Source organism: Melozone crissalis, unplaced genomic scaffold (genome assembly GCF_028551555.1).
Source record: "Melozone crissalis strain CALT ecotype California unplaced genomic scaffold, PUWL_Pcris_2 ptg000066l_1, whole genome shotgun sequence".
Lineage (NCBI taxonomy): Eukaryota > Metazoa > Chordata > Aves > Passeriformes > Passerellidae > Melozone > Melozone crissalis.
The window spans coordinates 2,921,873-2,947,590 of NW_026535844.1; the positions used below are offsets into that span (position 1 = coordinate 2,921,873).

At 54.8% G+C, this 25,718-nt stretch overlaps 2 pseudogenes; one reads left to right on the forward strand and one right to left on the reverse strand.

The window, feature by feature from the left end:
• LOC128945471 (zinc finger protein 850-like) overlaps window positions 1-25,718 on the reverse strand; it is a 315,097-nt pseudogene that overhangs the window by 43,965 nt on the left and 245,414 nt on the right.
• LOC128945480 (serine/threonine-protein kinase PAK 3-like) lies at window positions 8,704-23,763 on the forward strand (annotated as a pseudogene).

Consider the following 25,718-nt stretch of genomic DNA (forward strand, 5'->3'; position numbering starts at 1 on the left):
TAGCAATGCCAATGGTGGCAAACCACTTTGCTGCAGATGGGGCTGTTGAAGGGTGAGTGGGTTTGGCTGACCACCCCTTGGCACTCCAGCTCATGGATCATTTTGTGGATGGGGATCATGGCATCCCAATTTATCCAATACCACCGGCGGTGCACTGTCAAGGTGGCAATTGGTATTTGTTGCTGTTCTACCCACAGGAGTCCTACTGCAGATGGGTTTTCTGATAGTCCAGGCAAGGTGTTCAACTGCTTCATGTTCTCTGCCTCTACAGCAGCTATTCCAAAAGCCCACCTGAGTCCCTTTGGGTCTTTGTAAAGCCATTTTGGAGGAAGTTTATGCCCAGAATACATGGGGCCTCTGTTGCTTTTTGATGCAAGGCAAGGCGACTTGGTTTTGAGGAAATGGCACTGCTTAGGGTCACTCGGGCTAAAGATGCACGCAGACGCCAATAGGGTGGACGGTTTAAAGGCTTTTATTGTTTTGTCTCGTCGGGTTTTCTACTCGGGAAGGTTTTCTTCTACGTCAGGGGGGTCTTACTTTACTGTAATTGGTTAATAAGGAGTGGAAAGTTACTAATGTTAGGGGGGACTACATTCTTGGGTGATCTCTTATTACTAGGCGTTAGGGGGAGAGCAATCCTGCTGCTTTTTGTAACATCGCGAGATTTTCCGAGTGCCTGACCCTATCTACCACAGGCCTCTGGGCCAGTCACAACAGGATGTTTCTGGGAAGGATCCACTCCTTCCCAGTCAGGCTCACCTCAGCTCCCAACAGGGTCAATTGCTGGGATCCCCCCGTCAATGGAAACAGGTTCTGCCCCCACATGCCCTGATGGTATCAGGGTACACTGCGCACCAGTATCAACTAAGGCATTGTATTTTTGTGGTTCTGATGTGCCAGGCCATCGGATCCACACCGTCCAAAAGATCTGGTTTTCCGTGCCTCTCCCTGGCTACAGGCAGGGCCCCCCTTTCCTGGGCATACATGCTAGAGGTACCTTCACTTTAGTGGAACTCCCTTGGTTAGTGTTTCCCTCCTTGAGTTGATGCACCCATGCTGCCAGGACAGAAGTGGGTTTCCCATTCAACCTTCCCATGTGTCATGGTTTGACCCTGGCACAATGCCAGTGCCCCCATGAGAATACCCTCTCCCTGGTGTCTGCTGTGAGATGTCACCAGGAATAAGCAAAGCAGGCTCCTGCTTAGAAATAAAGAAAACTTTATTAACTAAACTACAAGAAAAGAAAGAAAAAAACCACAAGGAAAATGAAAACTTTACAAAAGCATTTTCCTCCTCCCACCCACCAAACTTCCCAATGCAATACATTCCCCCCAAATCACCAACTCTCAGCCTGGCACCACCCTTTAGAATACTCAATCTTCAATTCATCAAGAGGAGAGGAGTCCTTCTTGCACCATAGGCTTCCCCTGGAAACACGTTGAAACCTCGTGTGCTTCCAGGTCACTCAGCACCGCCCTGCAAATCCTTTGCCATCGTGACACCTTCCTTCCAGGCCCAGTGCTCTCACCACTGTGCATGGACCAGAGCTGCTTCCAGGGTTGTCTTTCAAGGATGCCTTGTCTCACTCCAAAAAGGCACAGTCTCTCCTTGGGGACATCTGTCCCCCCCAAATTTTTTGCATCCCTTGGGGCTGAGGGGTCTCCACACTGAACCCTCCTGGTTCTGAGGCACTCCCTCCCCCTAAATGCAGTCTCTGTGTCACAGGAAAAAAATGGTTCCATCTATGGCCACACAAGAAAAGTCCAGCCAAAAGGCCACTCCGTCATCTCTCCCCCGCACTCAAGAGTCTTCTGCACTTCCCTCGTGGCCCATCCCCACTTATCTCCTCTCTTATCTCTCTTCTCATTCATCTCCAGGAGGATCAGCATTTGCAAGGTTTCTATCATGCAAGAAAAGGGTTAAACATTTCAGTCTCATGCCTGTCTGGAGCTCCGGAACTCCCACGCTGCCCTGCCGGGCACCTTCTCGCCGCACCCCCTCCTTCTCCTCCTGGGCCGGCACCTGCGCTATCAAATTCAGATGCTGGCTCTCCCTCTCTCTCTGCCCTGCGGGGGGGAAGGGGGGGGGGGTGGCTGCCCGATGTCTCTTGGCGCTCTTCCACCCTTCCATCCTCAAGGGCCTCCTCACCTCCCATCTCTGTCCAGGCCCAGGCCTATCACATGGCTGCCCCTCCCCCGCCCAGCAGCAGCAGATGAACGGGAGAGGGAGATCCGACCTTTTTCCCTCAAAGTCCCAAGAGAGCTTCCCAGAGGAGCAGCTCTGGTTTTTACCCCTGTGTGTTCTCAGAGGTGTCTCTGAACCTCAGTGGCTACATCAGGTGCCAATGTTAAAACCTGAGCATCTATTGGTAACCACAGCATATCCCAAAAAAAAACCCCTACTTCCTGTCAGTGAAACCACGACAAAATTGTAGTCTATCAAAATCAGTGTGATTAAGAAAAATTTGCAGAAGTCAATACATAATAGCAAAAGCCAACACTACCTAGTTATTTATAACAAACCCAGGGCAGGTTTTTCCCTTGCATGGAGCACTTGGGCCTTCCCCGGGCCCCTTCTGCCCTCGCGCAGAGCCGGTGGCATTTTCCAGCACACCCAGTTTGTAACCAAGAGCCGGGTGCAGCCGAGAAGGCTCCAAGCGCCTCCTTCCAGGCTGACTCTGCAGGTGCCGAGGCTGCTCTGGGCTCTGCCAGGGCTCTGCTGGGGCTCAGCTCTGGGCCAGGCTGTGCCCGCTCTCCCCTCACATTGCTCCGGGCAGCTGAGGCACAGCGGGAGAAGGAAGGGACACGGCAAGGCAGTTGAGGATTAAGAGAGTTTTTATTCAAACAACTGCCATAACAAACAGGCTGTCCTAACTACCATAAACTAACTACCAGTGCTAACTACCATAACTAACTACCAGTGCTAACTACCGTAACTAACTAGTTGTCCTTACTACTGTAACTGAAAGCTGTCCTCAAGGGCTTCATCTCCTCCACTGCTCCCTCAGTTGCTTTGCTGCAGTGATCAGAGGGGTCAGGCTGGAGAGAGGCTTGGCTGATGATAAAAATGGGTGCTGTCCAAAGGATACAAAGGAAAGAAATGAACTGTTACTTTCCAGAGTCAAGTTCCTCACAGGCTCTGTTGCAACAGGACAAAGGGAAATGCTTTGAAACTCAGGAGAGGGAAGCAGGCTCAGATTAGATCTAAGGAAGAATTTTTTAACCAGCAGAGTGGGGAAACACTGACAGAAGGTGCCCAGAGATGTGGGAGGTGCCTCCTCCCTTTGAAACATCCAAGCTCAGGTCAGGCAGGGCTCTGGGCCCCCTGAGCTGCTTGAAGATGTCCCTGCTCGCTGTGGGGCACCAGGCCCAGATGAGCTCCAAAGGAGCTGCCAAGCCACAGCAGGCGAAGATTCTGCTTGCTCTGCGTGTGGAACGCAGCCAGACTGGAGACTGTCGGAGGGGGCCCCACAAGAAAACCCCTCCCTGGCGCTGCTGCTTCCCCTGCAGCCCCTGGCCCTCAGCTGCAGCAGCTCCTGGGCAGCCCAGCGCCGCTCCTCGTCCGGCTCCAGGCTGCACTCGAGGCAGTCCCGCAGCAGAGCCGACAGGCGCCGGGGCTCCTGCAGCTGCGGGGTCCCGTTCTGCCGGATCAGAGCGCGAGCCTGCAGGGAAAGCAAACTCAGCGCTCTGCCAGCTCCCTTCACACCCACACGGGCTCACATCCACCCCGGGGCCTCAGCCCCAGCTCCAGGGGCACTTTCCTCCCTGCCACAGATGCTGCTCAGAGCTCATTTTGCTATGCCAACCAAAAAACCCAAACCCTGGGGCTGCCACAGCCACTGCAACATCCAAATGATCTCGCCTTGAGAGCCAGTTTCATTGGCTGACTCTGTTAGTAGGAACCTCCATCAGAAATAGCCCATTTTGCTTCTCCAAATGTGGACACCAGCTTTACAGGCCATTTTCCAGAGTCAGTGTGGTCTGCCTGTGTTATTTCAGAGGATTCTTACATCAAGGTCATCTCTGCAGTGCCACTGACACTCAAGTAAATGCATTCCTGATGCCCCATCCCAGAAACTGCCAGGCAAGAAACAGGAGGTTTGTGATGCTGAAAGCTCAGGCTTGGTGACACAGAGAAAGTAGCTTGGACTAGGAAAGAAATATGTTAGACTATGGGGATGTTAAACAATCATCTTCATGTTCTCAACAAGTTTCCCAGTGAGAAGAATCAGGTGGGAGATCATCTTGCAAAAGGTCTTTTAGAAGTTCCTGCAGAAATCTTGTTTTGTTTGGGGCTGGGATGTGGGGTTGGTGTGGGGTTTTCTTGCAAGGTAACATTAGACCTGATGCACTTGCTTCATATTTCCAGCTCATCCTCACAGCCAGCAGAGCTGCAACAACTTAAATCCCAAAGCAAATTATTGCTGGAGATTGCAGAATTTTCATCTGTGGTGAGGCTGGAGTGCTCTGGGAATTCCCTTCCCATGTGCAGAAACCTCCAGCTGCTGCTCCCAGTGCAGGGTCCCCCTGTGCTCACAGGCCTCTGCAGCCACTGCAGAATTTGCCTCTTACCATGGCCGCCGTTTCCCTGAAGTAAGGAGGTTCTCCTTCCACCATCTCGATGGTCACAGTGCCAAAGGCCCAGATGTCCACCTTGGGGCCATAAGGAGATCTGGTCACAACTTCTGGGGCCATCCAGTGAGCAGTGCCCACCATGGAGCTGCGCTGGTCCTGCTCAGGGCTGAGCTGAGCGCAGAGGCCAAAATCAGCTGAGGACAGAAACAAACCCTGTCAAAGGCAGCTGGAATGAGGAAACCAAGCACCAAGATTCCCCACTCTCAGTCTGAGAGTGCAGTAGTGAAGTCAGCTGGAAAAGCCCTCAGGGCTGTAGCCAAGGAAAGATGGAACTGGACCCTTCAAGAAACCATGGAGGAAGGAAGGGGCGGGGGATGTGAGAGAGAAGGGGGGAAGGATGCGGGAGGAGGAGCGGGGGCGGGGATGGGGGGGGCAGCGATTGAACCGGGGGAAGAGAAGGGGGAGATGAGGAGAGGAGCAGAAACAAGAAAAGTAGCAGGGGCACCCGGCCTTCATCGAGGTGTCCACGGGGGGGCCAGGAAGATGTGGAACCCCCAGCCAGGAGTGTTCCCAACACGGGGGGCTCTGACCCTGGGGGTCACCCGGGATTATCCAGCGTGGATCCTCCCACGGGGGATGGAGATGGAGCAGCGCACGGAGCTCGTCCCGCACCGGGCACTGCGGGATCCGCGGGCAGCGACCCCTCCCCCCGGGCCCAGCCCCCACCCTTTGTCCCCCTCCCTTTGCCCAAATCCGTCCCATCGCCCCCCCAGATCCCTCTCCATCGCCCCCCAATAAACGGCCCCGGGCCCAACTGGGAAGCTTTATTGGGAGCACTGGGAGCAGGCACTGGGGGGGGGGGCAGAGCGCCAGCGGGGCTGGGGGGGACACGGGACCCCCCAAAATCAGCGGAGCGGGGACGGAGCGGGGGGTCCCGGCCGGGCCCGAGCCCACGGGGAGGGGCTGCGGCCGCCGCCGGCTCAGGAGCTCTGTGGGCACAGAAAAGGGGGTGACAGCGGGCTGGGGGCCCCGGCGGGAGCGCGCACGCTCCGCCACGGCGGGGACGCCACCCCCGGCACCCGCCCTGACCTTCTTGCGCACGGAGAAGCCGAGCCCCAGCGCCAGGAAGACGAAGCCCAAGACGAAGCCCCCGATGCCCGTCAGCATCTTGCTGCGGGCGGCGTCCGGCGGCATCTCTGGGGGGTCCGCAGGGCTCAGCACCCCCAAAACCTCTCACCGACACCCCGAGCCCCTCCCAGCGCCCTCCCTGTGGCCCCCGGCCCAGCCAGGGGCCCCTGAAACCTCCCCCCGATCCCTTTTTGTCCTGGCCAGGAGCCACCAAAGCCCCTCCCGTCCCTCTCAGCATCCCACAGCCCCCTCCCAGTTGCCACCCAGCGCCCCAGGACCCCCAAAGCCTCTCGCAGTCCCTTGGCAGCCCCAGCAGGACTCAGCCAGAGCCCTCCCAGGCTGTGCCCAGCACAACCGAGCTCATGGCGAGCCCCGCTTTGCCATCGCCGATCTCCTTCCAGCCCCTCGGGGCTCACTGCGATCCCTCCCAGTCACACCCAGCTCCCCCAAACTCCCTCCCAGTCACACCCAGCGCCCCCAAACTCCCTCCCAGTGCCCACCAGGACCCCCCCATCCCCATCCCACCCTCCCCAGCATCCCCCAAACCCCTTCTCAGCCCTTGCCCAGCCCCCAGCCCCTCTCCCACTTCCAGCCCGGCTCTCTCCTGCTCCCTCCCAGTGGCTCCCAGCACAGCCCAGCGGCTCTGCCAGCGCCCCCAGGGGCTCCCCCGTACCCCAGTGCCGCCTCAGGGGCTGCTCCAGGCTGACGTGCTCCACCTGGCAGCTGTAGCTCAGCCCGCGCCGGGGGGGGGGGGTTTCCAGCATCACCAGCAGCTGGTAGGTCCAGTCCCCGTTGGGGACCACGTCGGTGGCCACCACGTGCTCCGAGAGCTCCTGCTGGCCCTGGAACCACCTCACCTGGATGGCAGCAGGGTAGAAATCCATCACGGAGCAGAGCAGGCGGCCGGGGCCGGGCTGGGAGCTCGAGGGGGGCACCAGCGAGATGGACACGCTGGGGGGCACTGGGAGAGAGAGAGAGAGCGGGGACACACTGGGATCAGCTGGGGGGCACTGGGAGAGAGAAGCAAGGGCTGGGGGGGAGAGGGACTGGGATAGACTGGAATGGACTGGGAAGGGACTGGGAGCGATTGGGAGTGACAAGGAATGGCCAGGGGAAAGTGGTGGGAGGGACTGGGGATGGGCTTGGATGGACTGGGAATGTGTTGGGAGGGAGTGGGAGGGACTGGGAGGGAGTTGGGTGGCACTGCGAGAGGTGGGAGGGGATGGGGGTGCACTGGGAGAGAGGGTGGACGTCTGAGAGTGAACTGTGAGTGAACTTGGAATAGACTGGGAATTGATTTGGAGTGGCTGGGTGGGACTGGGAATAAACTGGGAGGGATTGGGAATGAACTGAAGACGATTGGGAGGGACTGGTATGGGACAGGAGGACCCGGGGATGGGCACAAGGAGGGCTGGGGGCTCTGGGGAGATTCCCAGGGAGGTTTTGAGGGGTTCCAGTGTCATTGGCAGGGCAGGACCCGAGGGGACACGCTCTGCTCCACGCTCACCTCGGCGCTCCACAGTGATCGGGGTGTAATAGTCGTAGTTGTACCGGCAGTACCAGTCCAGCGCAGTCCGTGCGTACTCCAGTCTAGCCGGGTCGCTGTTCATCTTCCTGGCAAACCTCTCCCCACAGGGGGTGAACCCCACGTGCAGCCCCACGTCGCTGTCAAACATCACGAACTGCTCCCGGTTGTAGATGTACCTCTCCACGAACCTCACCTTCTCCGTGCCGTTAATGAAGTAACACTCGCACTTAAACATGAGCTGAAACACCCCTGTGTGTGCAGGACACAGCTCAGGGGGCGCCCCCGAGCAGCACCCCCAGAGCTACGGGGGCCACCCCGGATCCCCACTCCGCACCCCCTGTGCCCCACGGCCGCCATGGGACCCTCCTGCCCGCGCTGCCGCTTCGTCTTTGCCGCCCTTCCCCCATTTCCCCTTCCACATCCTCTCCCCTCCCACCTCCGGCCGCTCCCAAATCACTTTTGTGGTCCCAATTCCCCATTTTCCCACAAATCCCCCAATCCTCAGCACCCTCGGGCTCAGTTTGGGGTCCCCCCCCCCCCTTTTCCCCTTCCCCACTCTCTCCCCCCACCCCTCAGCCTCTCCCGCTCTCCCTTTGGGGGGTCCCCTCTTCCTCCCCCTCCATTCCGTGCTCCACCCTTCGCCCCCTTTTCCCCCTTCTCCCCCCCTGTCCCAGCGCCTCCCGCCCCCCGCTCACCCGAGAGCTCCGCGCCCACAGCCGGGTGGGCTCCCAGCACCACCAGTGCCACCAACAGGGCCCCAGCTGCCGCCCCTCGCCCCATGGCCGGGGCCGGGCAGGGAGCAGCAGCCCCAAAGCAGCCGCGCTGCGCTGGGAGCGCCAGTCCGGAGCAGGGCGGGCTCGGCAGCGCCGCGCGCTCTCATTGGCTGCCGCCGCTTCTGGGCAGCGACCGGCCACGGGCTCTGCCCGGCAACCGATGAGGCAATCCAACGCCCCGAGCTCTCAGTGGCTGAACCGCCTCCTGCCTGCGCTGCCATTGGCTGAGGCCTTTCCGGGACGCTGCAGCCCCGGGCTGGGGGTTTTTGGGGCAGGGGGAACCTTGGGGCGCTGGGCAGGTGGGAGCTCAGGTGAGCCCAGCAATGCGTGCCCAGGTGCGCGGCATCTCAGGGCTGCCCGTGGCGAGCGGTGACGCTGGCCCGATGCCTGTCACCCCCAGAGCCGCTCTGTCCCTGCCCCCCGCAGCCGCACAGGGACAGAAAATGGAACCGAGGGTTCCTGGCTGGGGACAAGGACCGGGAGAGATCCCGCAGCAAATCCCTCACGGGCACAACAGATCCGGCCTGGGCACACGGAGGGAATTTATTACCAACCAAATCACAGCAGCACAAGGAGAAGGGAAAGAAATCTCTCCAACACCTTCCCCCTACCCAACACGGATCAGCCAGAACAGGGGTCACCAGGGCTCTGCCCAACGGGGGTCACTGGGGATCATCCAGGGCAGATCCTCCCATGGGGGATGGAGCTGGAGCAGCGCACGAAGCTCTTCCCACATTCGGGACACTCACAGGGCCTTTCCCTGGTGTGGAAGTGCTGGTGAGTGAAGACCTCTGAATCCCACCTGAAGCTCTTCTGACATTCCAAGCACTCCTAGGGCCATTCCCCAGTGTGGATCTTGTGGTGCTTGCTGAGGTCGGAGGTCCCTCTGAAGCTCTTCCCACATTCCCCACACTCCCAGGGCCTCTCCCCAATGTGGATGTTCAGGTGTTCCATCAGGGTGGAGCTGGAGCTGAAATCCTTCCCACATTCCAAGCACTTGTGGGGCTTCTCCCTGCCATGAGGCTTCTCCACCAGCTCTGAGCTCTGGCTGCATCTCCAGCCACCTTCCTGGCTCAGGGCGGCTCTTTCCTCCTCACACCTACCTGGGCTGGGTTTGCAGCCCCTCCTTGTGAGGGATCTCTGGGGCTTTTCCTACTCCTCCATCTGGCCGCAGCTTGGGAATGACAAACCCTGGTTTGGAGGAAACCAAGGTGGGAGAGCCTTGGAGTAGAGGCTCCTCCTGGCCAGGTCCATCTCTAGAACTCAGCAGGAGTCTTGGGTCCATGAAAATCTCCACATATCAAGATTCAGCCCAAAAAAACTCTCCCAGGAGTTCCCTATTGCTGATCTCTCCACTTTTGGGGTTCCAGAGGTTTCCTTTCCTTGGGATAATGAGGGTCCAATGGTTCCAGGGGTTCTCCATTCTCCAGTGTCCTGCTTAGGGATGATCCAGGGGCTTTTGGGAGTCCATGGGGTCCCTTCTACCCTGATGCTCTATTCTGAGGTCCCAGGGATCCCAGGGGTCCCTCCTCTCCAGGCTCCCCCCCTTTCCAGTCTGCCGGGGTCCCCCAGCTTTGGGATCGCCCCTCTCTGCTCTCCCCACTCTGGGGGTCCCAGGGGTTCCCCTCTTCTGCTCTCCCAGGGGTCCCCAGGACCAATGTCCTCCCCTGCCCATACTGGGCAATGGCCACATGGGCCCCCAAAGATCCCCCAAGGGGCTCAGCTTTGGGCTTTTGCAAGATCCAAACCTACACACACAGAGAAAAAAACCTCCCAGAGACACCAGATGATATTTGGGGGCAATTCCACAATCTGTGAGCTCCAAACACACCCCAATAAAAAACCCTCTCAGGGACCCCACGATGGATTTGGGATGAGCTCCCCCTCCCCGCTCACCTGCAGGACGAGCTGGGGGCGATGGTCCCGCGGCTGCGGCCACAGGGGCACTGGAACCTCCTGTTCCTCCTGTTCCTGCTCCTGCTCCTCCTCTTCCTGCTCCTCCTTTTCCTCTCTCCCTCCTCCTCCTCCTCCTCCTTCCTAATCCCACCTCCTCCCTAGTTCCTGCCTTCTGTGTATTTAGAGTGGAGAAACTTGCTTGCATTTAGAACTAGAACAAAGATCCCAGATGGAACAAGGCTCGCTGCTTTTAGTCAGAAGCATCAGTGACTGAAGGTCACGTTTCCTTTGGTTTGGTGCCATCCTTGTTCCTCCTCAGTGTTCAGGCTGGGCTATGGGGTGTCCTTGTTTGATGCATTTTCCGAGTTCCTCTTGCACCCTTTGGGCCATGGGCTGTGCCCTGGGAGGGTTCTTTGTGCTCCTTTGTGACACGGGAGAACCTTCCAGGCGGTTTCTGTGTGAGCTGCTGCGGGGATGTCACAGGAACAGCGCCACGTCCCCGTGGTGTTCCCGTTGCTGTGGGACACGGAGGCCTCAGTGCCCAGAGTGGCTCTGGGCTCGTTGCCGGGGGATCCTCCTGCCCGAGGCATTCTCAGCAGCCAGCCCAGCCCTGATGGGTGTCCTTCTGTGCTTGCAGGGCTCCAGGCTGCAGACGTATGCAGCGCAGCCAAAATGCTCCAGCACGTGGCTGCTGCAGTTTGCTCTCTGTACTCTGTGGCTTATTTGGGGTATTTTTTAACCCACTTGGCGTGTAAGTCGAGGTTTTCCCTCGGTGCGGCATCTGTGGCTTTGGGCTTGCTGTGTGCTTTCTGTTCTTCCTCTGGAGCTGACTTTGGAACCAAATTGCCATGAAGATACCATTGCTTTGGGAGAGCTCCTGCCCACAGCTGCAGCGGAAAAAGTGTGTGTCTGCAGCCAGTGGGGCGTGCACAGCATCTGCAATGAGCCCTGGGGGGTTCTGTTCCCTCAAGCAGGGAGTCTGTGCCAGCAGAGCCTGGAACTCCCTCCCTTTGCTGCTCCAGCCAAGAACTGACCCAGCCCAGTATTTTGTGCTGCTCTCTTGCTTGCTGTGGGAAGGGACTGTGGCTCCTGGAGGGATGCTGTGAGAGCAAAATGCTCTCTCGGGGTTGTCTTGCTCTGTGGCATTTCCCACCACTGGCAGTTTTTCTCCTAACAGCATCTGGTTCATTGTGGGATCTCAGCCTCTCAGGACTGGGATGCAGAGTGACCGAGACCACCCCTGGGGGGCTCGGGAGTCCTGGAATGTTGCCAGAAATGTCTGGTGGCTGGACTTTGATCCCACAGGGGAGACGACATCAGTATGAGGATAGGAGGATTTCACTGGGGTGAATTGTGAAGGGATAAGTTAATTGGAGTGTGAGATACAGGGTTTAAGATTTCTGTACAGGGGGGTCTGAAGAGGTAAGATGGAGGAATTGGGGCGTGCCCTTCTCCTTCTTCTTCTTCTTTTTGGCCTCCATCTTCTGTGGTGATGTTGGCACTTTTGGATTGGTCTTTACTAAAAGTGCAGTGGTTAATAAGGGTAGAGGGTATTGGAGAAAAATGATAAATATTGTATACGTAACTCCGAGTATAAAGATAAGTGGCCGCCCCGGGGGCTCTCAGTGTGTGCCCATGGCTGACTGCTGAGCAGAACTCTGTCAGGCCAAGAGAAAATCTTTTAGATAAGCAATTAATAAACACCGAGACCGAGAAAAGATCTGGAGTCCCTTCTCGTCCTTTGGAGCGCGGGCGGCCCAAGGCCATCTTGGGCCCTTCCAGACCATCTAAACAGCCGAAAATCCGACAGTTCATGTTCCCTCTCCCATTGCATTGCATGCAGCTCCTCCTTCGGTGAGTGGGAAAGGAACCTTTGGTGTTTGGAATTGTGCAGCAAGTTGTGAGCTCGGCATGTGGCAGCCCAGTGCCAGCCTGGGAGGCTGAAGGAAAGTTCCTGTCACTGTCTTTGCAGCAGCAGCAGCAGCAGCAGCAGCAGCGGGATCCCTGGCAGTTTTCTCCTTTTCTTCTGAAGAACTTTTGAAGAGCTGCAGGTCTGGTTTTGCAGGCAGAGGATTGCTTGCTGGCTTTAGCCGTGGTGGAATATCGAATTCCCAACAATCACTGGCAATGTCGACTTTAGCCCATTGTTAGTTGGAACAGCTCTGAACCCAATTTCTGCTTAGTGCAGCTGGATGTGCAGCTGAGGATAAATAAGGTGATAACTGAGATAGAACTTCCCGTCCCTCACGCTGCCGTCTGTCCACAGGGCACAAAAGCAGCACCAGCACCTCCTGGGGCTCCCTCTGCTTCCAAAGAGGAGGCCAAAGAGGAGGAAGACAGCAGTGAGCTTCCTGCTACTCTGGGGGCCGATGGTGAACTTCCCTCAGTGCCAGCAGATGACAGTGAACTTCCCGCTGCTCTGGGGGACGAGGGCGAACATCCCGCGGTGTGGGAATGCAACGGCGAGGCTCCCGCGGGGTGGGGCAAGGACAGGGGACATCTCCCGGCGTGGGACGAGGACGGTGGATGTCCCCTGGATGTCCCCCTTTGTGGGATCTCAGTCTCTCAGAACTGGGGTGCAGGGTGAACAAGACCCCCCCTGGGGGGCTCGGGAGTCCTGGAATGCTGCCAGAAATGTCTGGTGGCTGGACTTTGATCCCACATGGGAGATGACATCAGTATGAGGACGGGAGGATTTCACTGGGGTGAATGGTGAAGAGACAAGTTAATTGGAGTGTGAGATACAGGGTTTAAGATCCCTGTACAGGGGGGTCTAGAGAGGCAAGATGGAGGAATTGGGGTGTGCCCTTCTCCTTCTTCTTCTTCCTCTAAGCCTCCATCTTCTGTGGTGATGTTGGCACTTTGGGATTGGACCTTACTAGGGGAACACTGGTTAATAAGGGTAGAGGGTATTGGAGAAAAATGATAAATATTGTATACGTAACTCCGGGTATAAAGATAGGTGACCGCCCCAGGGGCTTTCAGTGTGTGCCCATGGCTGACTGCTGAGCAGAACTCTGTCAGGCCAAGAGAAAATCTTTTAGATAAGCAATTAATAAACACCGAGACCGAGAACAAATCTCAAGCTTCCTCTCGTCCTTTCGAACCCGGGGGCCCAAGGCCATCTTTGGGCTTTTCCCAGACCATCTAAACAGCACCAAAATCCGACACCCCTTGACCAGAATGGCCAAGCTCCCATGGAGTGGGATGAGGATGGAGGACATCTCCTGGTGTGGGATGAGGATGGAGGACATCTCCCGGAGTGGGATGAGGATGGAGGACATCTCCCATCCTCCTTGCACAGGATGGAGGACATCCTGTGTCTTGGGAAGAGGAGAGTGAACATCTCCCAGCATGGGAAGTGGACAGCGAACATCTCCTGGCTTGGAAAGATGATGGTGAACCTGCAGCATTCTGGGAAGAGGATGGAGAAGCTTCAGCATTTTGGGAAGAGGATGGAGAAGCTCCCTCTGCTTGGGAAGAGGACAATGAAGCTCCCTCCGCTGTGGGATCCTGGGCTGAACATTCTGACAGCAGCACAGCCCTGCGGCCAGAGGGGAGAGGGGAGTGGTGCCTGATGCAGCTGAGTACGTCTGCTCTGTTCCTGGGTGCCCGAGCAGGTGCTGTGTGTGTGTCTGGGCATCAGCTGCACCCAGGGTTGCTCTGCAGCTGAATGTCACAGTGCCATTTATTGTCCTTCCCCAGCTGACACCAAGGGACTCACGGCCCCAGGGAGTGGGGCTGGTTCTGGCTCTGCTGCAAGGCGCGCTCTCACTCTGGGAGGGAGCGTCTTCCACGTTTTTTTCTTTCAGGGAACACCGTGAGCGAGGCGGAGCCTGCCCAGAAATACCTGGAAGTGGAGCAGATTGGCCAAGGGTAAGTGCACGGCAGCTGCTTCTGCACAAGCAGGGCCGGGTGTTGTGCTGCTGCAGGATCAAGTGAGAGGTCAGGAGAGCTCCAAGCACCTTCAGACACTGGGCTACCATCCTGCTGTCTCTCAGTCCTGATCAGAATTGATAACTGTGGTCAGAAGGCACCGTCAAAGGCCCCTGAGGCTGGCAGTGTCCTGCCTGAAGCAAGGAGCAGGACCTGGAAGATCTGTCCCTGGAACTGGATTGCCTAAAAGAGCAACTCACCATCTGGTGACTGTCAGAAAATAGTTCTCCAGAAGATTTCTTTCAAATATTTTGCTTCAAAAAATATCCACTGGTCAGGATTATCAACCTAAATGTTTCTGTTTAGAAACAGAAACCAGAGATGAACCAATAAGTGCTCTATTCTAGCACAATTAGCAGACCCCATACATTCAGTAACAGACACAGAGCTGATGCACTCTGGGGGAAAAAGCATCATCTGCCTGATGGCAGGGCCCTTGTGGATCCTGCAGGTCTTAGGCAGGAAATGGAAAAGGATGAAATGCATTCTTTTCCAGTTCTTTAGACACCCATTTCTCCTCCTAGCTTTGGAACTAAAGCACTTCAGGGTGGACATTAGGGATTTGCTCCAGCCCAGTTCCTTCGTGTTGGGTCTCAATTTTCTCTTGCACACCTTGCATGGCAGAGGGCTGGTGGCTGCTGTGCTGGTGATGGAAGGGTCGATGCACCCAGGTGTTTGTGAACGCTGCAGGCAGCAGAGATCTCCTGTCTGGGCTGGCTTTCCCTGCCAGGGCCTAAAGTGCTGCTTCTTTCTTCTCTGCTGTTTTGTCTCCAGGGCTTTCGGAGCCGTTTCTAAAGGACTCGACAGGGCCACTGGAGGAGAGGTCAGTGCCAACACGCCCAGCACGGCCGGCAGCTCTGCAGGGCTTTCCCCTCTGCTGGGAGCTGTGGCTGCAGCTCTGGGGACCAGCAGAGCTTTCCTGCCCAGGCTGCTCCTCTGAAGGCAGAGCAGTGTCAGCCTGCAGAGCACAGCTGGGACAGACTTGGTCCTTCTGAAGAGTGCAAGGAATGCAAGGAGGGCAGCGGTGTCTGTCAGAGCAGGACACGCTGGCTTGGTCTTCATATCTAAAAGTGTGAATGCATCAGCTGCTGGAGACTGAGGCCCCATTAATCTTCATCCCAGCCTCAGACAGGAACATTATTTAGCAGTTTTTCCATCCTGCCTTTCATCTTCAAAGGGAACCTCAAGCCCTAATTAGGGAGAAATCCTGCTTGGGCTCAGTTTGGGGTTTTAGTCCAACTTCAGCTGTTCACACAGGGAGAGAAATGAGAAGATGGATGTCCAGAGCAAAGCTCTCTCCTAAATCCTGCAGTTGTGTTTGGGTCTGGTGTCAGTGACAGCCTGTGACAGGGATCACCTGAGTAATGGGTGTGTGTGTTTGCTTTGTTGTGCAATCCCAAACAGAGCAGTTGGATCTGAAATCATGACCAAATCCCATAGAATTGCTAAAGAGTTCCTGGCTGTTTTGCTCTGTTTTCACAGAACCAGAATTACCTCCTGCTTGCAAAATGTGTTTGAATAATAATAATAATGAGAGTGTTGAGGCCATTAGAGAAGACTGTAGGTGCAGAAAATGTTGTTAGAGCTTTGAGGCTGACAGCTGAGGGACCATTTCTGCAGAGCTTGCAAGGCCAAATGTCTCTGGCCATGTGTCCTGTAAGCAGCCCCTGGCTGGCAGAGCACTGGGCTGTGGGAATGGCCCTTGCTGAGCTCTGGTGTCCCATCCCAAGGCAGTACGGCCCAGCCCGGCACCGTCACTCCAAAAAGACTCGCTCCGTGTTTGCTGTGGCCTCCTGCCACAGACTCCTGCAGTTAAAGGCTGCAATGTCCCTTCAGATGGCCATCAAGAAAATGAGTCTCAGAGGGCAGAACAGGGAACGAGCTGTGAATGAGATCCTGCTCCTTAAGGACAAGAAGAACCCCAACATTGTCAACTCTTTGGACAGGTGAGTGCTTCAGCTCTTATCCCGTGCCTGGGCCCTGCATTAACCTTTCCTGGCATCCAGAGTCTGTAGCCTGTTTGGAAAATGCCTGACCCAGCCACATCTTCCCAAAACAACAGCCTGGCAGTTCACTCCCTCCATTTGCTTTTGTTGCTTTGCTTTGGTTTTTCCTGCAAGTTCCTCCCCGTTTGATGTCTCTCCCAACAAGTGCAGATAAACCACAGCAGAAATTATTTCCCTTGGCTTCTTCTTCCCAGCCCATTTCCATTGCTACAGATGCCAGGAAGATCAGGTTCTTGTTTCCAGAAATGCCTCATTTGCCCATTTTTCACTGGCCTTGCCTGTTTCTGAAGGGACTTCCTGCAAGGTTTTCTGACTGCTTTTGTCCCAAGTTCTGCACGGCCTCCTCCCCTGGATAACCCTGGCAGTTGTGTTGCCTTGTTCTGCAGGGAATGGTGGAACTGATGAGTTCAGAAGCTGAACCAGCTGGGGCCAAGGGGTTGTGGTTCCACACTGACCTGGGCTGTTGCTAAACTGCATTTTTCACCTGCTTGCCATCTAAGGCCTCTCCTTTCTCACAGGTGTCTCCTTCTCCTTTAGACTGTGCAGATTCCAAGGGCTCTGCAGCCTGGCAGCAATGCTCTCTCCATCTGATTCTGTCTTCACTGACAAGTAACCTGGAAACAAAGCTCCACTCCAGGCTTTTCCTTGGGGCAATTGAGCTCCGCACATTCATCTCCATGCCATTGCTTTCCTCTTCCAGCTTCCTTGTTGATGGAGATCTCTGGCTGGTGATGGAATACATGGATGGAGGAACTTTGCAGGACGTTGTCAGACAGACACGCATGGCTGAAGGAGAGATGGCAGCTGTCAGTCGGGAGGTGAGGGATCCTGCTTGTCACTCCATGGCTGGGACACGATGGTCCTTCCAAACAGGGCGTGAGAACAGGAATGGCTCCATGCTCAGGGCTTTGTTTCTGTGTTGTTTTTGTGAGCTGGAGAAGAAAGAGCCTCTGCAGTGAATGGCCTGCCAGCATCACTGCACTTCTGCTCTGTTCTTGTTCTCTCTCCTGCTGTTGTGGTACTCTCTGCCTGGTTTGGATTTGATTTGCTGTTCTCAGCTTTGCCTTGAACCATTTGCCTGGAGCTTGTGTGCACTGCACTCGTGGCCTGTCACAGCAAAGCTGTTGCTGGCAGAATTCTGAGCTGTCCTTTCTTGTGTGATATATTCCGGCCATTGGTTTTGCCCTTGTGTTTCTTGTTGTTATGTTTGCCCAATTATCCCATCATAAAAAAACCCAAACAATATTTGAGATAGCAGCAATTTTAATTGAATAGTTTAGAAAATATATATCGACAATATAATTTGATTAAAAATAAGGGATAATTTGGTTCAAATAATAGTGCATAAGCAAAAGATAACCACGGGGTACGGAGTGCAGGGCTCTTGGAACCTTGCCACCTCACGTACGAGCTTGCCAAGTGAAGATTCCCCCCTTATATGCCATGTGTCAATGTCATCTCCTCCCATTTTCGATTCATCACATTTTTACCTCCGCCCTCATCACCACCTTTACCGCGCATGCTCCACCGCTCGGTTTGGTGGTCGCACAAGTCTTTGGGGGTCGTTTTGGATGAAGACCTCTCCTCTTCCTCTTTGTCCTTTAATTCACCTTTGGGTTACACATGTGCACCAAGCCAGGATTATGTAAGCCAAAACTAACATATTACTACATTTTAGCATCAAAGCAATAAATCTCTTATAGCGGGCATTTTCCTGGGACCCAATCAGATTTTCCCTTCTCTCTGTTAATTTTTAGTAACTGTTCTCTCTTGCTTTTTCCTCCTGTCCTTGAACATCTGCCAGGAGAGGGGGTGGAGCCCCTCCTCTCCCTTTCTTCTTTGGCATTACAACTTTTATCTGTTTAATAATTTCCAAATATTAATTACTGTATCAATATTGATGACTGTTTCAATTTTATCAGCATGAATCACACCTATTTACCACATTGTTCTCTCTCAGTGTCTGCAGGGCCTGGATTTCCTCCATTCCAAGTGGGTGATCCACAGGGATCTGAAGAGCTCCAACATCCTCCTGGGCACGGACGGCTCTGTCAGGTTGGGTGGGTGTTCCTGGCCAGGCACGGCGCTCCCGGGCTGCGGGTGTGGGGCTGCTTCCCAGGGAGGGCCAGAGCCCCACAAGGGCTGCTGGGGGCACTGCCCGGCCCCTGCTGCCAGCTGAGAGCGGCTGCCCCTGCAGAGAGCTCAGCAGAGGAGCAGGGTGCCAGCAGTGCCTTTGCTCTGCCTATGGCCCTGCCAGAGGGGCAGCAGTGGGAATCTAAAGCTCCAAGGGAATCAGTAAAAGCCACTGCATGAAAGCTGAGGGTTTCTTGAAGGGTACAGTTCCATCTTTCCTTGGCTACAGCCCTGAGGGCTTTTCCAGCTGACTTCACTACTGCACTCTCAGACTGAGAGTGGGAATCTTGGTGCTTGGTTTCCTCATTCCAGCTGCCTTTGACAGGGTTTGTTTCTATCCTCAGCTGATTTTGGCCTCTGTGCTCAGCTCAGCCCTGAGCAGGACCAGCGCAGCTCCATGGTGGGCACTGCTCACTGGATGGCCCCAGAAGTTGTGACCAGATCTCCTTATGGCCCCAAGGTGGACATCTGGGCCTTTGGCACTGTGACCATCGGGATGGTGGAAGGAGAACCTCCTTACTTCAGGGAAACGGCGGCCATGGTAAGAGGCAAATTCTGCAGTGGCTGCAGAGGCCTGTGAGCACAGGGGGACCCTGCACTGGGAGCAGCAGCTGGAGGTTTCTGCATGGGAAGGGAATTCCCAGAGGACTCCAGCCTCAGCACAGATGAATATTCTTCAGTCTCCAGCAACAATTTGCGTTGAGATTTATGTTGTTGCAGCACATCTGGCTGTGAGGATGACCTGGAAATATGAAGGAAGTGCATCAGGTCTAATGTTACCTTGCAAGAAAACCCCAAACCAACCCCAAATCCCAGCCCCAAACACAACAAGGTTAATGCAGGAGCTTCTAAAAGACCTTTTGCAAGATGATCTCCCACCTGATTCTTCTCACTGGGAAACTTGTTGAGAACATGAAGATGATTGTTTAACATCCCCATAGTCTAACATATTTCTTTCCTAGTCCAAGCTACTTTCTCTGTGTCACCAAGCCTGAGCTTTCAGCATCACAAACCTCCTGTTTCTTGCCTGGCAGTTTCTGGGATGGGGCATCAGGAATGCATTTACTTGAGTGTCAGTGGCACTGCAGAGATGACCTTGATGTAAGAATCCTCTGAAATAACACAGGCAGACCACACTGACTCTGGAAAATGGCCTGTAAAGCTGGTGTCCACATTTGGAGAAGCAAAATGTGCTATTTCTGATAGAGGTTCCTACTGACAGAGTCAGCCAATGGAGCTGTCTCTCAAGGCGAGATCATTTGGATGCTGCAGTGGTTGTGGCAGCCCCAGGGTTTGGTTTTTTTGGTTGGCATAGCAAAATGAGCTCTGAGCAGCATCTGTGGCAGGGAGGAAAGTGCCCCTGGAGCTGGGGCTGAGGCCCCGGGGTGGATGTGAGCCCGTGTGGGTGTGAAGGGAGCTGGCAGAGCGCTGAGTTTGCTTTCCCTGCAGGCTCGCGCTCTGATCCGGCAGAACGGGACCCCGCAGCTGCAGGAGCCCCGGCGCCTGTCGGCTCTGCTGCGGGGCTGCCTCGAGTGCAGCCTGGAGCCGGACGAGGAGCGGCGCTGGGCTGCCCAGGAGCTGCTGCAGCTGAGGGCCAGGGGCTGCAAGGGAAGCAGCAGCGCCAGGGAGGGGTTTTCTTGTGGGACCCCCTCCGACAGTCTCCAGTCTGGCTGCGTTCCACACGCAGAGCAAGCAGAACCCTCGCCTGCTGTGGCTTGGCAGCTCCTTTGGAGCTCATCTGGGCCTGGTGCCCCACAGCAAGCAGGGACATCTTGTGAGATGCAAAGCTGTGTTTCGTCTCAGGTACAAACAGGGGACGTGTATATTTGTGAATGAGAAATGTGTGGACCCCGACAATGGGAGTGCTGTGAATTCTAATAATAACTGAGGAAAATAAAGCATGGGAAAAGGCCTTTGAACCTATCTTTTGTTTGCAAGTAACCCTAGTTGATTTAGGATCATTGGAATTAGGGTGTTAAAGATGTTGTTTTTTGATTACATTTAATCCATAAAAAGCTCTGCAATAATAACCTTTTGAAGTAAAATTTTAGAATGTTACTTGTATCATTGAAACTATAGCTTTGGAATATATATAAAGGAAATATGCTTATCTCACGCCTTAGTGAAGCAGAGAAAAACAGCTTGAGAAAGGAAGATGAACATCACCTCAAGGGTTTATGGTTTCGACCAAAGGAAAGCTTGATGTCACTGTTATGAGATTTATAGTCTCTGCAATTAAAGGGTGGACCCACATCTGGGGAGCTGGACCCCACCAGATGGGAGTTGTCTTTCTTCTTTCGGAAACTGGACCATTACCATCTGGGGATACTCCTTTCAGATACATCCTGAGAAATTAAAATCACAATAGTATATAGAATTGTGATGTAATAATTTGGAATAAAAATTGCTTATGAGTAAAAGACTGGAAATAGAAACTGCTGGAAAAAACTGATGAGTACCCCTATAAACACCTGTAACCATCAATTATCAGTGTGCAGTTGGAGGGAAAATTTCCCGCACTGTATTGCTCATACTTTACCATATTAAATAATAAATTGATCACTGCTTGAATATTGGCCTAGTCCAGCTTCTTATTGATAAAATCTTCAAGCACCTCAGGGGGCTCAGAGCCCTGCCTGACCTTGAGCTTGGATGTTTCCAGGTAGGAGGCACCTCCCACATCTCTGGGCACCTTCTGTCAGTGTTTCCCCACTCTGCTGGTTAAAAAATTCTTCCTTAGATCTAATCTGAGCCTGCTTCCCTCTCCTGAGTTTCAAAGCATTTCCCTTTGTTCTGTTGCAACAGAGCCTGTGAGGAACTTGACTCTGAAAAGTAACAGTTCATTTCTTTCCTTTGTATCCTTTGGGCAGCAACCATTTTTATCATCAGGCAAGCCTCTCTCCAGCCTGACACCTCTGATCACTGCAGCAAAGCAACTGAGGGAGCAGCGGAGGAGATGAAGCCCTTGAGGACAGCTTTCAGTTACAGTAGTCAGGAAAACTAGTTAGTTATGGTAGTTAGCACTGGTAGTTGGTTATGGTAGTTAGCACTAGTAGTTAGTTATGGTAGTTAGGACAGCCTGTTTGTTATGGCAGTTGTTTGAATAAAAACTCTCTTAACCCTCAACTGCCTTGCCGTGTCCCTTCCTTCTCCCGCTGTGCCTCAGCTGCCTGGAGCAATGTGAGGGGAGAGCGGGCCCAGCCTGGCCCAGAGCTGAGCCCCAGCAGAGCCCTGGCAGAGCCCAGAGCAGCCTCGGCACCTGCAGAGTCAGCCTGGAAGGAGGCGCTTGGAGCCTTCTCGGCTGCACCCGGCTCTTGGTTACAAACTGGGTGTGCTGGAAAATGCCACCGGCTCTGCACGAGGGCAGAAGGGGCCCGGGGAAGGCCCAAGTGCTCCATGCAAGGGAAAAACCTGCCCTGGGTTTGTTATAAATAACTAGGTAGTGTTGGCTTTTGCTATTAGGTATTGACTTCTGCAAAATATTCTTAATCACACCGATTTTGATATAGTACCATAATCACTTTTAACTGCTTTTGCTCTAGTATAATTTGTCAGCTTTTCGTGGCCAAAATGCCCTGGCCTCTGTGTAGCTCATATCCTCAGAACATCATTTATGGATGATATTTCAGTTTGTGGACAGTGTGAAAAACATCAATTATAGTTTTGGCTTTTGAAAAATATTAAAGTGGTTGCCATGTGTTGTGCATTAGAATGTTAACTTTAGCAGAAGTGGCTGTAGTTGTGAAATAATAACTGATGCTTTTATTTTTGTAATTAACTGACAATAATAACTCAGAGATATTTGTGAAATAGCTAATGTTCATTTCAAGTACTTGTGGAAATAGCTAAAACCGTCTGCATGGTCAGATAACATTTAAGGAAGGGATGTGATGAGGAGCCCTGCCACTGACCCTTCCACTGTCAATAACTGTCACCTGCTGAAACCACAGAACAGGGGCCCTTGTGAGGGAGTGACACACAACCCTCAAAACAGCAATCCACGATTCCTGCACGTGCTCTAAAACGGCAAGTTGGGGGTCAAACTAACCTAAAGAATTCCTGGAACATGTAAACGAGTTCAAAGAAATGTTTGAATATGTATAACCATTATGAATACGTATTTGAACAATACACTGGAGAAACTAGACAAGAAGAGTTGCTGTGGTTAACCGGTGTGCCTCTGGCCATCGCCAGGCACCCAGCGCTGTTACTGATTTGTCCCTTATTATTCCTTATTAAACTTTCAAAAGTTCTAAAGAGTGAGGCTCATTTCTCACAAAACCCAAGGTGCTCACCCCTTGTTCTTCCCCCAAAGCCAGGATTTGTCAATCCTAAACTTTGTCTGGATGGAGGAGAAGGAGGCTGCGAGGAAAAAGAAGATGCACTGGTGTGGAGGCCCATGGGAGTCTCAATCTCCCACCCGTGGAGGACTGGTCCCCAAGAAGAAGAATAGATTTGAAGGTTACGGTGAGAAGCTTGCTTCTCCCATAGATCTTTGCAGGCACATGCTGATTTATGTAAAGTTATGTTACCCCATTGGCCCATTGGCCTAATTACCCTAGTTCAACCCATGTTACCCATCTTTGGTTAGTCCCTAGAATGTTCCCCTCTCTCTGTCCCTCCATTGGCCCTAATTTACTGCATTCCTCTGCCCCTGTTTCCCTATTAGCTGACCCGACCCTTTACCCCTCCTTTGCACCATTTCCCCCCATATCCATTGGACCCTGACCCTCAGCTCCACCCTCACTACCCCATATAAAAACCCCCTGTGCCCTCAGCTTGCACCCTGTCTTTGTCCCTGGGCCCTGTTCAGCTCTGTGCCCTGTTCCTGCACCAATAAACCCAGTTTGCTGCAGATCATACCCAGACCCATCCTGCCAACTTTGTCAGCTTTATAAAGCAGCCGTGAGCTTTGGGCTCCAGAGTGCCGGACGCTCCAAGGGCCTCGGCAGCGCCAGGACGCTCCAGACTGGGACAGCCAAGCAGGGCAGGAGGAATCACTGCCCCTTTCCCCTCTCTGCTGCTCCATCTCCCAGCCCAGCATCGCTGCAGGACAGCCTCACTGCCAACGCCATCCTGCCAGGGATGGACTGGGGGGATCTCCTTCCCCTTCCCTCTGGCATGGAGGCAAATCCCATCTTCTCCTTGTCCACCTTCCTTCCTCTCCTCATTCTGTCCTTCATCCATCACGTGCATTTTACATCGCCTTCCTCCCTTGTTCCTTCTTGTTCTTTCCTCTCCTTCTGCCTTTTCCTTTTCCCTTCTCCCTGTCTCTTCCTCTCCTTGTCCTTCCTCCCCCAGGCACTGAGCTGCGGACAGAGACCAGGGAGAACAAATCCCTGCCACAGAACCTCGTGGAAGAGGCCATTTGGAACGGCTCCACGGCTCAGGAATGCAATGGGGAGGAAAAGCCCCAGAGATCCCACACGAGGAGGGGCTGCAAACCCAGCATGGGGAGCTGTGAGGAGGTAAAAGGGTAAGAGCTTCCCTGGGCTGGGAAAGGCGTGGGGTATGTGAGAAGAGCTTCAGGCAGAGCTGAGCTTGTTCCTCGTGACTGCAAAAATGGCGGTGCCGGACGCAGACATCCATGGGGCTGCAGAGATCCCCCTGCAGATCCACGGGGATGCAGAGATCCCCCTGCAGATCCATGGTGATGCAGAGATCCCCCTGCAGCCCCCGGAGCAGCCACGCTGCAGCACGGCGATGCCTGAGAGGAGGCTGTGACCCCGCGGCCAGAGGGCCCCGCTGGAGCAGCCTGTCCTGGCAGGACTGACCCCGGGGCACAGTGACCCACGCTGCAGCACTTGGAGGGGGCTGTGCCCCGTGTGTGGTAGACAGGGAAAAGGCGCAGCGGAAGATCTCGCGATGTCACCGAAAGGCAGGACCCTCAGTTCCCCTTAGATAAGACCATCTGCTTCCCGTAGATAAGAAACTAACATAGGAAGGTAGCCCCCCTTAACCGAATTCCAGTACCTTTCCATCCCCTACCCAGTAACTGTCCACCCGTTACTAACCATAGATGGTAAAGACAGACCCACGTTGACGTAGAGACCCCTTAGACTATAAAAACCCGAGAGATGAGATAATAAACGCCTTTTGACCGTCCATCATATTGATGCCTGCGTGTGTCATTGGCCCGAGCGGCCCTGGAGAGTTTGGGCCGCCGTGCTGTTCCTCTGAACCAGGTCGCCTGCCTTGCTCCAGAAGGCATCACCCGTGGGATGGACTCAGCTCGGAGAAGTTCCTGGAGAAGTCTCCGGTGGGAGAGAGCCCAGGGTGCAGCAGGGGAATGACTCCTGTCCCTGAGCAGAGGGAGAAGCCCCGGGGCATGAACTGAGCCCGGCCCCATTCCCTGTCTGCGGCACTGCCGGGGTAGGAGGTGCAGCTGGAAGGAGGGAGGCGTGGGGGAAAGCTGCATTTAAGGGTCTTCACTTACTTCTCATTATCCTGCTCTGAGTTTTTGGAGTTTTCTGTTAGAAATCTCTCCCCTCCCCCAGTCATCCACAGGGCTTTGGGGCGGTTTTCCCTTTTTGGGGGAAATCAAAGCGATGCCCGGGTGCTCCTAATTAGGGGTAGGAGAAGTGAGGCTCCAGGGCTTCCCGCTGAGCCGGAGCCACCGGAGCCGCAGTGCCGGGAAAGCCGTGGCGGGAGCTGCGGAGAAGTTTGTTTGTGTTTTCAGCTCAATCCCCTCGGGCCCGGGCCCGTTCCAGGGCTGTTCCTCAGCTCCGGCTCTGCCCTCACGCAGCCCGGGGAGCCCTGAGAGCGCGGGGCGGGGCTGTGCCGTGTGCAGAGCCCGCCCCTGGCTGGGATTGGGCGATGGTGCCGTCAGTCGTGGTTGTGGCGCGCTGATTGGTGGGAGCGGGGCGGAGCAGGGCCCCGGTGGCGGGCTGAGGGCGGCCGTGGCTGGGCAGTGGCGCCATTGTCGGAGCGTGTGTGCGGTCCCGTGAGCGGCGGCAGCGGCCGGAGCGCGGTGAGGCGGCGGCGGAGCTCGGAGGCGGCCGCAGCGCAGGTGGGAGCCGCGCTGGGTTGTGCGGGGGCTCGGGGCTGGCTGCGGGCCTCGGGGGCGGCAGGGGGCTCGGGCGGGTTCGTTGTGCCGTGTCCGGCCCGTGTTGCCGCTGGCGTGAGGGCGCTGCGGGAGCGGCTGCCCGCGGTCTCCTTGCGGCCGCTGCCTCGGCAGGAGCCGCTGCCGGAGCAGCGCTGGCTCGGCCCGGTTGCTGTGGCTGGAACAGAGGGGGCTGCCCCGTGCCCGGGGCTGTGCGGGGAATTCCCGTGGCCGGAGGTTTCTGTGCCCAGAGGAGGCAGAGGAGTCCTGTAAAAGTGACTTTATTGCTGAGCAGAGGGAGAGGCCGTGGGGTATTTGCCGTGCGCTCTCTGCAGTTGTTGTAGTTCGCAGCCTCCTTTTTATCCTCATTTTCCCGGCCGCATCTCCCTCTCCCTTTGTGCACTGGCTGAGGTATTTGGAAGGTTCAGTCCTCCCGATTCGCCAACTGGATGTCCTCGTTTATGTGCACCCCCAGTTTTGTGTAACAGCCGATATTCACGGCTCTGTTAAGTCTTTGCTCTTCTGGAAGTTCAGGAATTTAGCGGGTCTTTCTGCGAGCAGCAGTCCATGTTAATTACTAACATTTATTGAAGCTGGTGGTTTCATCCGTTACTTCCTTATCTACAAATCCCTGGCCCCTCGCTCAGCTGCTGAATGAGCTGCACTCTCAAGGTGTGGAGCCTGGTAAAAAGATGAGAGTTG